The sequence below is a fragment of the Ovis canadensis genome, chromosome 8 (genome assembly GCF_042477335.2).
Source record: "Ovis canadensis isolate MfBH-ARS-UI-01 breed Bighorn chromosome 8, ARS-UI_OviCan_v2, whole genome shotgun sequence".
NCBI lineage: Eukaryota > Metazoa > Chordata > Mammalia > Artiodactyla > Bovidae > Ovis > Ovis canadensis.
The window spans coordinates 17,841,147-17,859,087 of NC_091252.1; the positions used below are offsets into that span (position 1 = coordinate 17,841,147).

Genomic DNA, 17,941 nt, shown 5'->3' on the forward strand with positions numbered 1-17,941 from the left:
CTATGCAGAGTACATCATGAGAAACGCTGGGCTGGAAGAAGCACAAGCTGCAATCAAGATTGCCGGGAGAAATATCAATAACCTCAGATATGCAGATGATACCACCCTTATGTCAGAAAGTGAAGAAGAAGTAAAGAGCCTCTTGATGAAAATGAAGGAGGAGAGTGAAACATTCAGAAAACTAAGATCATGGCATCCAGTCCCATCATTTTATGGCAAATAGATGGGGAAAGAGTAGAAACAGTGTCAGACTTTATTTTTTGTCTCCAAAATCACAGCAGATGGTGATTGCAGCAATGAAATTAAAAGACACTTGCTCCTTGGAAGGAAAGTTATGACCAACCTAGACAGCATATTAAAAAGCAGAGACATTACTTTGTCAACAAAGGTCCATCTAGTCAAGGCTATGGTTTTTCCAGTGATCATGTATGGATGTGAGAGTTTGACTGTGAAGAAAGCTGAGCACCGAAGAATTGATGCTTTTGAAGTGTGGTGTTGGAGAAGACTCTTGAGAGTCCCTTGGATTGCAAGGAGATCCAACCAGTCCATCCTAAAGGAGATCAGTCCTGGGTGTTCTTTGGAAGGACTGATGTTGAATCTGAAACTCCAATACTTTGGCCACCTATTGCAGAGAGCTGACTCATTTGAAAAGACTGTGATGCTGGAAGGATTGAGGGCGGGAGGAGAAGGGGACGACAGAGGATGACATGATTGGATGGCATCACTGACTCAATGGACATGAATTTGGGTAAACTCCGGGAGTTGGTGATGGACAGGGAGGCCTGGAATGCTGCAGTTCATGAGGTCGCAAAGAGTCGGACACAACTGAGCAACTGAACTGACATGAACTGAACTGAACTTGTAGATTTCATACTGCCTTTTCAAGGTAGAAACATATATACACTTATGCAGAGTAAGTGTGCTATATTGCAATGCAACTAATTATTGACTCAAAGTTTTAAGCACCTCTTTTCAAGGTTCTTGTAAAGAAATTCTCATGTGGTTTCTTGATCATTTTTAAAATCACTGCTTTAAAGATGCTTTTTGTTTTACTTTGTTGTTGGTAAGTATGTTACATGCTGTGACGGCTTAAACCTGCTATTTTATTTGCTTTAGTTTTTAGAGAAACATCAGAGAATTTGAGGATATTGTTTATAAAGAATTTTTACATTCAGACTAAATGTTCAGAATTATTTTTCCTCTGTAACTGTGGTGCCAGATCATTAAGTTCTAATTTGATATATTTTAGCATTGATGAGTTGAGTAATTTGCAACAGCCAATTTAGGAAAGAAACTTCTCTAATAGAATAGAACAAGTCTTTGTAAAGGAACCAAGGCTACACTTAAATCAAAAGACTCAGTTTTCTTTTTTGAAGATGTGGAGCTGGTGAGAAGATATTCACCAGTGGTAATATGTGATGATTCTATAATTGGTTTTCCTGCTTTCTGCTCCTTTCGTTTGTTGCTATTCTTTAGTTGCTAAGTTGTATCTAACTCTTTTGCAACCCCATAGACTGTAGCCTACCAGGCTCCTGCCAATGGGATTTTCTAGGCAAGAATATGGGAGTGGGTAGCCATTCCCTTCTCCAGGAGATCTTCCCAATCCAGGGATTGAACCTGCATCTCCTGTATTGGCAGGTAACTATACTCCAATAAGAGGTCTAAAAATGGAATAAAAGTGATTGCAGTTAAGATAGAAAAAAAAAGTTTTATCAGTGATAATCTTAAAAAATAATATAAGCGTATCATCTGAATCACCTGCTGTGTAACCAGATATTGCCATGTGATAAAACTGGTGTTATTGTTGGCTGTGTTTGTGCTATGTGAATACCAGCTACTTCACAATGTCTGAAATATATGACGTGTTCACTGAGATTCAGATAACAAACTGTGCTGATACTAATAGCATCTCTGTGTGCCATACCCAGAGAAACCAGCATTATAGCAATAACACATTCAAGTCACAGACAGATGAATTTCACAGATTCCATTTAACTTTCAAATGTTCATTAGTAGTTGGTATATCAATAATTAAACACTGAAGAATTTTCTATACCTGATTCCAGTAGTAATTGAATATTTACACATTTGATAAGGATTTCAATGTGGTTGTGATATCAACTTTATTTCAAAGTACCTTCCTTAAAATTAGCATTCAAGGAATGCTGTGGGTGTTTTTTTCTTCTTTCTTTAGTATGAGATCTGATTATCAGTTATCAAAGAAAGCCATGAGGTTACAGACATTATTATATATGGTGAATTTAAGTGAAAGGGATTTTTTCATCAGAATGGTTTAAAAAATGAAGATTATGTATAGAATCTGATCTGACGCTACATTGCTACAGTAGAAAACCATTATTTGTTATACTTCAGTTTTGCTGTTAACTTGAATTTAATTATCAGATGTTTATTTTTTTGTATTTAAGATTTTTGCCTTTTTCTTTTAATAAGGGTAATAAATGCTGAGTTTAATTTTATATGTATTAAAATTGATTTAAGTTGACATTAGAAGTACAAGAGAATATCTTTCCCTTAAAAGTTATCCATCTAGTACTTCGTCTGAGAAATCGTGGTCTCTGGTATTGAACGTCATTATACCTCAAACATAGTGCTCATCCCGACCAAATTCCCTATTTCAGTTTCTGTTCACTGATTTTATAATTTCCCCAAATGTTGGCTATCATTTCTCATTTTAATGTTATTTTGGTCATTCAGTTTCTTCATTTGTAACATTTTAAAAATGTTACATGTTAAAGGCGACATGAGTCACTAGGATGACTGAAGGTAGCTCTCTTCTTTATGCCTGGGTGAGTCTGTAGTCCCTTCACGGTCACATGTCCCCATTATTTGAACGAAAAGTTTCACGTATGTATTATTACGTATTGATTTCAACTAAACTACTGTCTGCCTTCCTGGCATATCTCTGTTTAGAATGCTTGGTGGATCACTGTTGAAAAGTTGTACTGAAAGTGTTAGTTGTTTAGTCGTGTCTAACTCTTTGTGACCCCGTGGATTATAGCTCACCAGACTCCTCTGTCCAAGGAATTCTTCAGGCAAGAATACTGGAGTGGGTTGCCATTCCCTTCTCCAGGGCATCTTCCTGACCCAGGGATCAAACCTGGGTCACTACACCCTCATTGTCACAGACTATGTGCCTTTTAGCCCAGGCATGATGGGCCTTTTAAATCTGGTCACTCAAGCAAAACTACTGAATGACTGCTAAGTTCAAAGCATTGTGCTAGGTACTACTGAGTCTTCAAAGATGAGTGACATGTAGTCTGTATTCTCAGTAGAGGAGCTCATGGATTCTAATCTGATCATTAAATCCTTGGAACTGATTTGGACTTCGCAGGATCTGGACATTGCTGGTTCTGCACCTAGAGTTGTAGACTCATTAGTTACAGTGAGACGTCTGCATTTCATCTATCCATTCATTGAGTAAACATTTACTAAGCACATTTGCTCCTGGTTGATTTTTATCATCTTTAATTCTCCTGTCTTATCGATTATAGTAACCCAGATCTATTTCCCAGTAGTATTCAGACTATAATAGAGGTAGAAAAGGACAAGACACCCAAACAGCACTTTCTAGCGATTGTTGCCTAGAGGCTACAGTTTGGAGAATGTTGCTATAAGATCATTGTAAATAGAGGCAAACTTACTAAATCTGGAAACCCTACAACCTGGCACCTTCTGAAAGCAGAAAGGAACTGTCCAAAAGGGATACAGTTCAAAGGATGGCCTTGGCCAACCTGTGGGATCTCTGGAGCCATGATGACCCTTTTGAGTTGTCCCTAGTTGAGCTGAAATGATCAGTCCTTTATACTCACACTGATCGATTATTGGATAGTGGCCACCAAGCATGACCTTGAATTTGGAGGTTTGGTGTGGTTGAGGCAGCCTCTGAAGGGGTGACAGCTGGTGTCGGTTTGCTGAGAGCACTCTTAGGAATCAGAGCAACAAGCTCTTCACACGGGGGAGCTGGGCTGCATGCCTCAGAGTGCCCCTCCAGGTAGTACACCATGACTACTACCTTGATGGTGGGAGTGCTAAGTCAACTCTTCCGTTTTCTAGTTATGGATCATGAGTAGCCTAATTTAGGATGCTAATCAATGCAGATTAGTTATGGCTAAGTACTTGGTTTATATTTCCCCTATAAGTTTCCACTTGTGTGTATTAGTTGTTCAGTTGTGTCCAGTTCTTTGCAACCCCCTGAACTGTGGCTCTCTAGGCTCCTCTATCCATGGAATTCTCTGATCAACAGTTGGAGTGGGTTACCATTCCATTCTGCAGGGAATCTTCCCAATCTGGGGATCAAACCCGGGTCTCCTGCATTGCAGGCAGTCTTTACCATCTGGGCTACCAGAGAAGCCTAAGTTTCCATAATATTCCTTACTCTAATAATAAGTTTTGGTTTACCAAGGACAGTCCCATTTTCCTGGAACTGCTCAGATTAGGACTGTTGATCAATTAACATCTGTTAATTATCTTTGGTATCCTAACATTCCCAGACATATTTTCCATTTGGATGATAACTTGTATACTCATCTTGCTTAGTATGTTTAGAAAATTTTATTTGCATATTTATCCTCTAAATGTCTCTCTGGCCTATTTATCTAATGAATGCAACATTCTGTTCTTTTCTTTCTCTTATTTAATTTAATTTATTTATTTATTTATTTATTTTTTTTAACAAGGACATTATCACATTTTGCTTGGCACACCTAAATAATGATACGTTGGCTGATATGCATTAGATCCTTAATACAGTTTTATAAAAAGTCTATTTTAAAAGCTATTAGCAAAATACAGTATTATAAACTACAGTATTATAAACTACTCTTATTTTAAAGAGGCAGAAGTGATCTGGATTAACTTTGCAGTTTTACTTTATTTGACCCACAAACAAATGCCTTTCATCTTGATTAAATTCTTCATCAGCAGACTTTAAACTGTGAAATCACAGCATATTCCAAAAAGTGTGTGACTAAAATTTCTTGTCATTAGTTGCTAAGTTGTGTCCAACTCTTTTGCAACTCCATGGACTATAGCCTGCCAGGTTCCTTTGTCCATGGGATTTCCCAGGCAAGAATACTGGATTGGGTTGCCATTTCCTTCTCCAGGGGACCTTCCTGACCCAGGAATCGAACTTGAGTCTCCTGCATTGGCAAGTGGATTCTTTACCACTGAGCCACCAAGAAGTCTATTGTGATTAAAATGACTGAAATATACTTCCTGTGTCTCCCTATCCCTTGCCCCATTAAAATTGTATTGAATATGTATAATGACATTGATTTCCTGTGGTTTATTTTGTGTCTGAGTCACAAATGTTTATGTCCTTATTTATCTTTCTATCCAAGGAATCTGGGACTTGAGCTATTTCTCTGAGGAAGTTGATCTTTTTTCTGGAATAGTCTGACCTATTCAGATGTGTGTCCTGAGGAAATACTGGTTACTTAGAGACAGGCAGTTTTACAGCTGCTTTTTCATAATTTTTTTTTTTTCAGTTTTTTAAAATTCTTGTTTGTTTAAATATCTTTTATAGACAAATTAAAATACTTATACGCATAGTTATGACACGGTAGACATACATATAAATGAAATGTATAAGTACTTCAGACAAAATTTAATACATATTAGACAAACAGATAACATGCTTACATTTGGTGTTAAGGTATATTTACATGAATATTGAAAAAAAATTTTCACAAAAACTGCTATAAAATGTTCACTTTTGTCTTATAATAAGTTAGATTTCCTACACTGATGTTTTATGAAAATTATGTAAAGATCTAATTTAGGCATTCACCTCATATGGTACCATTATTTGTAAATAAAGCATATTTTTGTCAATAGAAGTGTACATTTAACTCTTAATCACGTAACAGTTTATCAAGACCATGCCACATTTATTAAACAAACATGCATGCCACATTAAAACTTAATTCATGTACTTTTGTGCACAGTGTTTAGCTTTGATATGGCACTCTATCTTTGTGAAAAATATATTTAAGATTTGGTACAGAATCAATAAATTGTATTGGCACTAATCAGAACAAATATGATTTAAATTTTCCACGGCATAGAAAATACTCTATCGTAATTTATCTCTTCCCTTTATAGTTTATGGACCAATGGCAGTTTTCTATTTTAGTCAGAATAGACAGTGGATATTCACAAATTAAAAGCCCTAGCTAGGTGTTTTGCCTACACTCTAGCTGGAAATGAATCAGCTGTAGTTTTTTTGGCAGTTAAGCATTTCCTTCTGTATTGTGGCCAACAAATGTCTAAATAAGGGCTTTATCAGCAATAATGCATATCATAAGCGTCTTTTCTTTGGGAGGCAGAGAGGTCGGAAGGAAATGCGTGTCTCTTTATAAACTGTAAATACAAGAGGTAAGGAGAGAAAATGCCAACTGAAGCAGAAGCAGGGGATGTTCTTGTAAAGCTGGTGAGAGAGCAAACCATGAAGTAGCGAAAAATAAAGACAGGAACCAATCTGCCGTTCAAAAGAAACAGTATCCAGAGCATTCTTCATACAGCAGTCTTGTCTCAGCAAACTACTATTGCTTTCCAGGAAAAGTTGTAAATGTCCACATCAATGTCTAAATTAAGACTGAAAAAATTAAGCTAACTAGCAACTTTTTTTTTTTTTTTGGTCTGAATTCATTCATAAACACAGTGAAAGGAGAAAGGGGATAACATTAAGTTTTCCTCCAAACCAGGGAAGTCACACTCTGAGTAGATATTTCAGAGTTGTGCTAAAAAAAGGTCTCAGTTCTTTTTCACAGTTTTTGCAAGATAAATGTGAAGTGCTATATTTTGAGAGACTGGTTGACAAAATCTCCTTTCAAAAAGCCTTGATAAATTAATCTTTGTATTTATTACTAGAGGAAAAGGAAGTTGATCTTAGGTTTAGTTTTTATACATATATGCTTTATTCTAAAAAAATAGAGCAATGAATAATATATTATTATTTTCTTTCTGATAACCTTTAAGAGCCTTTACAAAAAACATCAGACGAGTGAAATAAAATCAGCAAACTTTTGTTTTAAAGTTTGTTAAGGTGCACACAGACATAACGATTACGAACCGTAGAGTACTGAGTTTTCTAGAGTGAAATCATACCAAAACCTTGGTAAGGTTTCGCTGACATCATAGGAGAGTAAGTGTTCGGGAAGGTCACTGACGGTGCCCTGCAAGGCACACGTGTGGGGCCAAGGTGAAGGGTACATCGCTCAGAAGCTCAGCCATTAGTGAGCTGTTCTCCAGGATCTGGCCTCCCTTATTTTCCATTTCAGGCCCTGCCACAGTCACACTGGATGAGTGCTTCTTTGCCAGCTTACATTGTTAATTCCTCGCAGAGATGAATGATGACAAAAATTCAAAACCAGTTCCCTCATTCATCTGTGGGTTTATCCCCCTGAGCTGTGAATGACCAGGCTCCTCCAAAGGCTGGTTGTCTTCTGCACCTGAAGTGTTGCCTCTTGCTGCCATTCTTTGTTCATGTGCTCTGTCTCCTAAAAGGACAAATCCTCTGCTTCTGTCTCTGGTACCGACGGCTTTTTAGATCAGGAGGCTTTCTGAGGAAGTGAAACACTGCTGCCGCTGCTGTTACCCGATGCTCGTGCCTCAGTCCGCCTTGCTTCCGGGATTCAGCTTTTTCAGAAAACTTTATTGGCAAATATTTAATTTTTGCCCTGGGTAGATTTAATAGCTTACAGGACCACTTTATTCACAAGGAAAGCCAATTTAGAACTAGCTATGGGTTCTGAAGATACTGAGGTCTTCAGTTTTTTAACCTACCAGGAGGTAACTGGTTGTCACCTTAAACCACGACTACTTCTTTTTCCTAATTGTTGTTTCTTTGCACTCTTCTCACTGTTTCTGGCCTTTGCTTGTGGCAGAGATGTCACAGGGAACTGGATTCACTGGTGGACTCGATTTGCTCATTTGTGATTCTTTGGACAGAGAAGTCAGCCGCTGTTGTTTTGATGTTTGGCGTCATTTAGTGGATGATAACTTCAACAGAGAGTATGCTGCCAGGGATGTCCAACTTCTTAATCACATTCTCTTTACAAAAAAAAAAAAAGTTAGAAAGTGGTGGTATGACTTTATACTTAATCTTTAACAAATGAGAAGTTGAAGTCCTTTATTTAAATGGTCAACCATCTACACTAATGCATTCTTCACATTTTCATTGACTCAGGGGATCATGGAGTTACACAAAGATATTAGCCTAAAACTTAAGCAAAGGTAGCAAAATATAAGAAAATAGTATGCTGTGTGAATATCTTTTCTCACTTTTTAATTTTTAAAATTTATTTTTTAGTGTGTTGAAGTATAGTTGATTTAGTATTTTGAAGTATAGTTGATTTACAATGTTGCATTAGTTTCTGGTGTGCTGCAAAGTGATTTAGTTATACATATATATATATATATATATATATATATATATATATATATATATTCTTTTTCATATTCTTTTCCATTATGGTTTATCATAGGATATTGAATATAGTTCCCTGTGCCATACAGTAGGACCTTGTTTTATCCATCCTATATATAATAGGTTGCATCTGTTAATCCCAAACTCCCAATCCATTCCTACCTGCTCCCCAGCCCACGCCCCCCAACCCTGGGAACAAGTCTACCTTCTATGTCTGTGAGTCTGTTTCTGTTTCATAGATAAGTTCATTTGTGTTGCATTTGATTCTACGTATAGGTAATATCATGTGGTATTTGTCTTTCTCTCTCTGACTTCCCTCGCTTAGTATGATAACCTCTAGTTCCATCCATGTTGCTGCAAGTGAATATCTTCTATTCCTGTGACTGTGTTATCAGTAACCATAAGTTTACCTGAAATGTTAATCTTACTCAGTTATCTTAAGTTCAGTAAGAAGTAATCCAGCTATTACTTACTCTTTTCTGACTCAGTCCAAGGCTGTTGAGCATTGAAGAACTTTCAGAGTAGGCATACTTTTTTCCTTCATGTGAACTCATAGCCACTGATCACCTAAGTAAACATTGATTGAGTTTGTTTGTAGTACTTTGTATGTGTCCCTCTTACAACTGTTGCAGGAAGGGGGAACCCCTTCCGGGGCCGAAACTGGGCTCTTGTCTGACACTCAGAAATGAATTGTCTGAGGAGACACATGTGCTGACAAAGCAAGAGATTTTATTGGGAAAGGGCACCCAGGTGGAGAGCAGTAGGGTAAGGGAACCCAGGAGAACAGCTCTGCCACGTGGCTTGCGTTCTCAGATTTTTATGGTGATGGCATTAGTTTCCGGGTTGTCTTTAGGTAATCATTCTGACTCACAGTCCTTCCTGGTGGTGCACGCCTTGTTCAGCCAAGATGGATGCCAGAGAGAAGGATTCTGAGAGGTTGTCAGACATGTGGTGTCTCCTTTTGACCTTTCCTGAACTCTTCTGGTTCCCTGTTCCTTACCAGGACCTCCTGTCGTAAAACAACTCATGCAAATGGTTACTGTGGTGCCTGGCCAGGGTGGGTGGTTTCAGTCAGCATGCTTCCCCTAACACAGTGATCTTGGAGCCTCAGAAATAGATTTGTCCTTATAGCCTTTAGCTGCCATAGGAATTGCAGCTTATCTTAGGTTTTGTTTATCACTTGGTTGAATATTTTAAATTGTCATGTGTTTCAGGAATATCCAGTTTTGTACCACCTGACCTAAAGTGACCATGTGGTCTCTGTGAGATTGTGTAATCACATCCTTAATGCATATATATAATCACTACTTAAATGTACTGAATTCTAGAAGTTTGGTTCCAAATAGCAAAAAGTTGAGTTTGGTTATTTGAGAAAGTAAAGACACAGTCATATAGATTTGATTGCCTTTTTTTTTTTGATGTGAACTGTTTTTAAAGTCTTCATTGAATTTGGTATAATATTGTTTCTATCTTATGTTTTGGTTTTTTGGCCTCAAAGCGTGTGGGATCTTAGTTCCCTGATCAGGGATTGAACCCATATCCTCTGCATTGAAAGGTGAAGTCTTAATCACTGGACTATCAGGGAAGTCCCTAGAGTTGAATTCTAAATCCAAAGAAGCCTAGCTCTTATTATCTAATTTAGTCTCTCAAAATAAACATTTGTTGAATGTTTGCAATAAATAATTCAATAATGTATTGAATAGCAAGTGCTAATGCTGTCCTTCCTTGGTGCCTGCTGACTCCAGGCCAGTCCTCTCTGTTCCTAGCGTGGCTCACCGCCAGCCTCACCAGCACTCCTGTCAGTATCCACCTGGATGCTCTTCTTACTTTTTTATCCTTTGCTCTAGGGATCTTGTGTTCCATCCCACCTTGGCTTTTCACTCTTATGGTCCTGCCCCAGACTGTCATTCCTAGTCTCTCCATCCTCTCAATATGAAACCTTCTCAACTCCGACCTCCACCTCGAACCTACCCAGCTCACTGCCTGTCATGCCTCCACCCTAACAATCCTTTGACTGTCTTGATCCTTGAAATTCATGAATCCTGCCACCCTGTCACTGACTCTCACTCCCCTGATGACCTTTCTTCCCTTTATACCCACTTTAAATTCCATGCCACGATTTGCTTGGCAAAATTCAATGCTGGTTAAATCCATCATTGTCTGTATCCTCAATCCTGAGCTGAATATTGCTGGAGCAAAACATATCATCTTGTCAAGTGAACTCACTTTCAGATCAATACTGGTGACCTTCAGGGCCCACCCAGGCTACATGTTCCCATATGACTATTTCATATGCTCTTTTCTCAGCACTGCCTCCCCAGAATTCCCTAGTGGTTCAGTGGTTAGGATTCCACACTTCCATCCTGGGGGCACAGGTTTGATCCATGGTCTGGGAACTAAGATCCTGCATGCCACAGTGTGACCCCCCCCAAAAATATATATATATGTATATATACATATATATATATATATATATATACACACACACACACACACTGCCTCCCCCATCCTTGTGTGTGTGTGTGTGTGTGTGTGTGTGTGTGTGTGTGTGAGTTGCTCAGTTGTGTCTTTGAGACCCCATGGACTGTAGCCCACCAGGCTCCCCCATCCTTCTCTTAGCTAATAGTCTCATTCACATTTTACTAAGACAGATGGAGAGAACAGAGAACTTCGGCAGACTCTCCACTGCATCTCCCCGTGTTCCAGCATCGGTGCCCACACGTGCCTTCTCTCTGAATGAACGTTAAGGGTCCCTATCACTCTCCACACTGGACCCCCTCTTCCTCTGTCACTGTCTCAAGCACATGGTTCCACTCGCTCATCCTTCTCTCCATTTCATTAGTTTTCTCAATCATCAGATTCCATGCCCCCACCCCAACTCATCATTTCTACCAGCCTGCAAATATCCTTCTGTTTCTTCCATATTAAAATAACCCCTCTACTGACTCCATATTCTTCTCCAGCTAGTTGTTGCTGCTCTTCTCTTCTTTCCTTTACAGCAAATTTCTCCAAGTGAAATCGTTATTATTCCTTGTCTGCAATTTCTATTCTCCCATCCCTCTTGAATCAGGCCTTTGTTTTTTCCCTTCCTCCCACCTGGCAGACACTGTTATATCCGGGTCACCAGTCAGAAAGTGGTCAGCCCTCATCTCACTTTTCTTTTTTCTTAATTTATTTTTTAATTGAAGGGTAATTGCTTTACAGAATTTTGCTTTTTTCTGTCAAACTTCAACCTGAATCAGCCGTAGGTATACATGCATCCCCTCTCTTTTGAACCTCCCTCCCATCCCCTTCCCCATCCCAACTTCTAGGTTAATAGAGAGTCTCTGTTTGAGTTTCCTGAGCCTTACAGCAAATTCCTGTTGGCTATCTATTTTACTTTCCAGTTGACAGCACGTGGCTAAGGTCACTGTAGTCTCTTAGGATCACTTTGTCTGACTTCTAGGCCAGCACGTTCTGCTAGTTTGCCTCCAAATTCTGGCTATTTTGTCCTTTCCAAGGTTGCTAATTATTTTTCACATCTTGTCTTTTAAAAATGAATGAATGAATTGGCTTTGTCGGCTTTCAGTTGAGACACTGGGGACCTTTCTTGCGTCATGCAGGATTTTTCATTGCGGCACGTGGAATCCAGTTGTGGCGCTTGGACTCTCTAGTTGTGCCGCGTGGACTCTCTAGTTGTGGCGCATGGACTGTAGTTGTGGCTGTGGACTCTAGTTGTGGCCGTGGACTCTAGTTGTGGCCCGTGGACTCTCTAGTTGTGGCGAGTGGACTCCATAGTTGTGGCGTGTGGACTCTCTAGTTGTGGCGCGTGGACTCTCTGGTTGTGGCGTGTGGACTCTCTAGTTGTGGCCCGTGGACTCTCTAGTTGTGGCGCGTGGACTCTCTAGTTGTGGCCCGTGGACTCTCTAGTTGTGGCACGTGGACTCTCTAGTTGTGCCCGCGTGGACTGTAGTTGTGGCCCGTGGACTCTAGTTGTAGAGCGTGGACTGTCTAGTTGTGCCGCGTGGACTGTCTAGTTGTGGCCCGTGGACTCTCTAGTTGTGGCGCGTGGACTGTAGTTGTGGCCGTGGACTCTAGTTGTGGCCCATGTACTCTCTAGTTGTGGTGAGTGGACTCCATAGTTGTGGCCCGTGGACTCTCTAGTTGTGGCGTGTGGACTCTCTAGTTGTGGCGCGTGGACTCTCTCGTTGTGGCGCATAGACTCTCTAGCTGTGGCCCATGGACTCTAGTTGTGGCGTGTGGACTGTAGTTGTGGCGTGTGGACTCTCTAGTTGTGGCATGTGGCCTATCTAGTTGTGCCGCGTGGACTGTAGTTGTGGCGCGTGGACTCTCTAGCTGTACCGTGTGGACTCTCTAGTTGTGGCGCGTGGACTGTAGTTGTGGCGTGTGACCTCTCTAGTTATGGCGCGTGGACTCTCTAGTTGTGGCCTGTGGACTCTCTCGTTGTGGCCCGTGGACTCTCTCGTTGTGGCGCGTGGACTGTAGTTGTGGCGTGTGACCTCTCTAGTTGTGGCGCATGGACTCTAGTTGTGGCCCGTGGACTCTCTCGTTGTGGCCCGTGGACTCTCTCGTTGTGGCGCGTGGACTCTCTCGTTGTGGCGGGTGGACTCTAGTTGTGGCCCGTGGACTCTCTCATTGTGGCCCGTGGACTCTCTCGTTGTGGCGCGTGGACTCTCTCGTTGTGGCCCGTGGACTCTCTCGTTGTGGCGGGTGGACTCTAGTTGTGGCCCGTGGACTCTCTCGTTGTGGCCGGTGGACTCTCTCGTTGTGGCCCGTGGACTCTCTCGTTGTGGCACGTGGACTCTCTCGTTGTGGCGGGTGGACTCTAGTTGTGGCCCGTGGACTCTCTCGTTGTGGCCGGTGGACTCTCGTTGTGGCCCGTGGACTCTCTCGTTGTGGCCCGTGGACTCTCTGGTTGTGGCGTGTGGACTCTCTCGTTGTGGCCCGTGGACTCTCTCGTTGTGGCCGGTGGACTCTCGTTGTGGCCCGTGGACTCTCTCGTTGTGGCCCGTGGACTCTCTGGTTGTGGCGTGTGGACTCTCTCGTTGTGGCGGGTGGACTCTAGTTGTGGCGCGTGGACTCTCTCATTGTGGCCCGTGGACTCCATAGTTGTGGCGCGTGGACCGTAGTTGTGACACGTGGACTCTAACTGTGGCCCATGGCCTCTCTAGTTGTGGCGCATGGCCTCTAGTTGTGGCCCGTGGACTCTAGTTGTGGCCCGTGGACTCTCTCGTTGTGGCCCGTGGACTCTCTCGTTGTGGCCCGTGGACTCTCTCGTTGTGGCCCGTGGACTCTCTCGTTGTGGCCCGTGGACTCTCTCGTTGTGGCCCGTGGACTCTCTCGTTGTGGCCCGTGGACTCTCTAGTTGTGGCGCGTGGACTCTCTCGTTGTGGCCCGTGGACTCTCTCATTGTGGCCCGTGGACTCCATAGTTGTGGCGCGTGGACCGTAGTTGTGACGCGTGGACTCTAACTGTGGCCCATGGCCTCTCTAGTTGTGGCCCGTGGACTCTCTCGTTGTGGCGCGTGGACTCTCTCGTTGTGGCCCGTGGACTCTCTCGTTGTGGCCCGTGGACTCCATAGTTGTGGCCCGTGGACTCTCTCGTTGTGGCGCGTGGAGTCTCTAGTTACGGCGCGTGGACTCTCTCGTTGTGGCGTGTGGACTCTCTAGTTGTGGCGCGTGGACTCTCTCGTTGTGGCCCGTGGACTCTCTCGTTGTGGCCCGTGGACTCTCTCGTTGTGGCCCGTGGACTCTCTCATTGTGGCACGTGGACTCCATAGTTGTGGCGCGTGGACCGTAGTTGTGACGCGTGGACTCTAACTGTGGCCCATGGCCTCTCTAGTTGTGGCGCATGGACTCTAGTGTGGCACGTGGACTCTCTCGTTGTGGCGTGTGGACTCTCTAGTTGTGGCGCGTGGACTCTCTCGTTGTGGCCGGTGGACTCTCTCGTTGTGGCCCGTGGACTCTCTCGTTGTGGCGGGTGGACTCTAGTTGTGGCGCGTGGACTCTCTCATTGTGGCACGTGGACTCCATAGTTGTGGCGCGTGGACCGTAGTTGTGACGCGTGGACTCTAACTGTGGCCCATGGCCTCTCTAGTTGTGGCGCATGGACTCTAGTTGTGGCACGTGGACTCTCTAGTTGTGGCCCGTGGACTCCCTGGTTGTGGCGTGTGGACTCTCTGGTTGTGGCGCGTGGACTCTCTAAGTGTGGCGCGTGGACTGTAGTTGTGGCGCATGGATTCTTTAGTTATGGTGCTCAGGTTTTCTAATACTCGGGCTTCATTACTACTGTACGTGAGCATGTGAGATCTTAGCTTCCCAACCAGGGATCTAACCTGTGTCCCTTGCATTACAAGGTGAATTCTTAGCCACTGGACCATCAGGGAAGTCCTCACACCATATCTTTTTTAGCACTGGGTTTCTCCTCTCCATGTACACATTTAAATATACTTGGGAGTCTCATCAGTCCCATGGTTTTTAATCTTCATGCTGAAGACTTCCAACTCATACACCTCACAGTCCAAAGAACGGCTTTCCCTCTGTGTCTAAAGGCGCAGCTCAGGCGTAACATCTCCACAGTGGAACTTCTGATCTCTCACCTCCACCTGCTTCGTAATTTTCCCTTCCTTGAGCGGTGGTAACTGTCCTCGGGCTGCCCGAGTCAAAAAGTCTGTAAATTGCCCTGCGCACTTCCCTGACTCTGCTTCACGTCCATTTCCTCAGTAAATCCTTCTGATGCTATCTTTAGACTGTCTATCTGGATGCTCACACCTTTGCTGCTCTTCTATGTCATCATCTCTTGTGGGGGTGATTGCAGCCTCCTGTTATCAGTCTTGCTGGGTCCATATTTGCCTATTTACAGGCTGGTCACCACAGACCAGTCAGAGGGCTCCTGCTGGAATGCGATTTGGAGAATGGGGTGACTTTGCTCCATGTCTTCCCGTCTTGCTCACATGCTTACTGACTCATTCTCACAGGCAAAGTCAGAATGTTTACCGTGACCACCCCCTCAACCCTACAAGGCCCTGTCTGACCTCTCCCACCTCCCCAGCCCATCCCCTTTACTCTTCCACTCCATGTCTTCCCACAATTTCTCTTACTCCATACCAGGCCCTCTGGACTTGATAACTGGCCTCTAATATGCTGAGCATGTTCATACCCCAGGACCTTTGCACTCACCAATCCCTTTGTCCAGAACACTTATGCCCTGGGACATATGCACGGTATATTTCCTCACCTTCTTCAGCTCTTCCTTTAAATGTCATCAGGCAGTGATGCCTCCCTGATCTTCCTGGCTACGACCACTGGAGTCCCACGTCCCCTCCCCTAAACGCTCCCTGCTTTACTGTTCTTCTGGCTCTTGTCATGTTCTCATGCACCATGTATCTTATTTATGTGTTTTGATTAATTAAGTTTCTTTATCTCTGCCTGTGCTGGGTCTTTGTTGCTGCACACAGGCTCTCTCATTGCCATGAGTCGTGGGCTACTTTCTAGTTGTGGTGCAGGGGCGTCTCATCGCGGTGGCTTTTCTTGTGGAGCACAGGCTCTAAAACACGCAGGCTGAGTAGTTGTGGCACATGAGCTTAGCTGCCCCCGGCACGTGGAATCTTCCTGGATCGGGAATTGAACCCGTGTCCCTTGCATTGGCAGGTGGATTCTTAACCACCAGATCACCATGGAAGTCCTTTGTCATTTATTTTGTTTTTATTGTCTGTTTTTCCTGACTAGTAAGTTCCATAAGGATAGGATTTTTTTTTTTTTTTTGGTTTTGTTTGCTGCTGTGTCCTCTGTATCAAGAATAGAGTCTAGACAATATTAGGTACTTTATAAACATTTGAACAAGTGTATGAATTGTTTTAATCTTTTCAGTATTGTGAGCAATTTGTTGCAGATAATGGAACTGAGGCTTAGGAAGTGTAGTAATTTGTGGTGATAGTACTTAAACCCAGAGCAGGCTTGACTGAGAGTGCAATCCCTGTATGTAGCAATTCACCCATTGAAATGTGGCGTGTAAGAAGTTACCAGTACTGTGCATTTTATTTATGCTCTTACCCTCCATCATGACATCTTTGAGAGATAATAGAAGCAGATTTTTAAAAAATTTATGTTTTTCTTTTCTTTTCAAAACAGATTTTTAATATTTAGTTCTTGTTGAAGCAGTTTCTGTGAGATCATAGGAAGTCATTGGAGAGAGTTATTAAACAGTTTCCTCAAACCATTTTGAAGTAAGAGCTGTAGGAAACTCCACTTTTGCCTTCTAGCTGTAGGAAACTCCACTTTTGCCTCCACTAACTGAGATGAAAAATACCTGACTCCGGGCGCTTAAAGCAGCAGAGAATAGGTAGGAACCCTGTTCATCTGGTGATGGTGCTTCCAGTATTTCAGGGTTCAGGATTCTGCCCTTGGCAGCTGGAATCTGTGTTCATTTTCAGTTAGTGAGTTGCACTAGGTCAGTGGAAGCCTAGCTCTTCAGCAGTTATCAAGCTACTTGCAGTCAGATGGAGAACTGATGAAGGATGGAGGTCACGATCTTAGTAGATAGTCCCAGGTCCCAATGAGTATGAATCATGCTGCGTTTCTGCAGCTGCCTTGAGAGTGTTTCCCTCTGTGTGGGTCACTGTCGAAGGAATGATTGAACTGAAAGTGAGTTCTGTGCACCGAGAAGAATGGGCATCCTTGGGTTATGGACATGAAACATGAATCCTGATCAGTCACCAGACTTTTGGTCCCCTGGCTAGGCTGTTGGCTGGGCCATTGCTTATGTCTGGCTAGCTCTCTGAAATGAGGCTTTTTCATGAGATCCTGATACTGGCCAAGAGGTGGTGAAATTTCAGGTGACAGTTGAGTTGTATGATGCAGATAAGGTATCCTGCAGATTAATAGTAATCAGAGCTCCCAATGTAGGGGGCCAGGGCTCAATCCCCATCCCCCCACCCCCCCACCCCCCCATTCATGGAACTAGATCCCATATACTGCAACTGAGAGCCTGCATGCTTAAATGAAGATCAAAGATCTTGTGTGCTGCAACTAAGACCTGGCACAGCCAAATAAATAAATAAATATTTAAAAAAGATAGTACTGAGTCTGTGTGTCTTTGCCTTAGCTGTCTCAAGTCATTTAGCCTGGGCAGGTCTCCCGAGGGAGCCCGTCCCGCCTGTGCTTCCTTTCCTTCAAGAGTCAAGTCTCCTGTTCAGGCCTGCCTTTTTGTTCTCCCGTGCCTTTAAGTAGTTGTTGGTTATATTCTCTCCATGTTTGAATCATTTGATGTGGGAATGTTTGAGTGAAGAAAGCTATTCTGCCACGACCGAGATTGGAATTCTAATAAGTATTAAGTGAAAGTGAATGTGAAGTTGCTCAGTTGTGTCCGACTCTTTGCGACCTCGTGGGCTGTAGCCTACCATGCCCCTCCGTCCATGGGATTTTCCAGGCAAGAGTAGTGGGTTTCCATTTCCTTCTTCAATAAGTACTAATGTATAGTTTTTTCAGTTCAGAA

The 17,941-nt window shown here is 42.9% G+C and overlaps 1 protein-coding gene and 1 pseudogene across 2 annotated transcripts in view; one reads left to right on the forward strand and one right to left on the reverse strand.

Annotated features, from left to right (window-relative positions):
• The window catches only part of BCKDHB (branched chain keto acid dehydrogenase E1 subunit beta), a 269,317-nt gene that overhangs the window by 38,451 nt on the left and 212,925 nt on the right, over nt 1-17,941 (forward strand). The gene's annotated exons all lie outside the window — the stretch shown is intronic.
• Nucleotides 7,086-9,003, reverse strand: LOC138444797 (UBAP1-MVB12-associated (UMA)-domain containing protein 1-like; annotated as a pseudogene).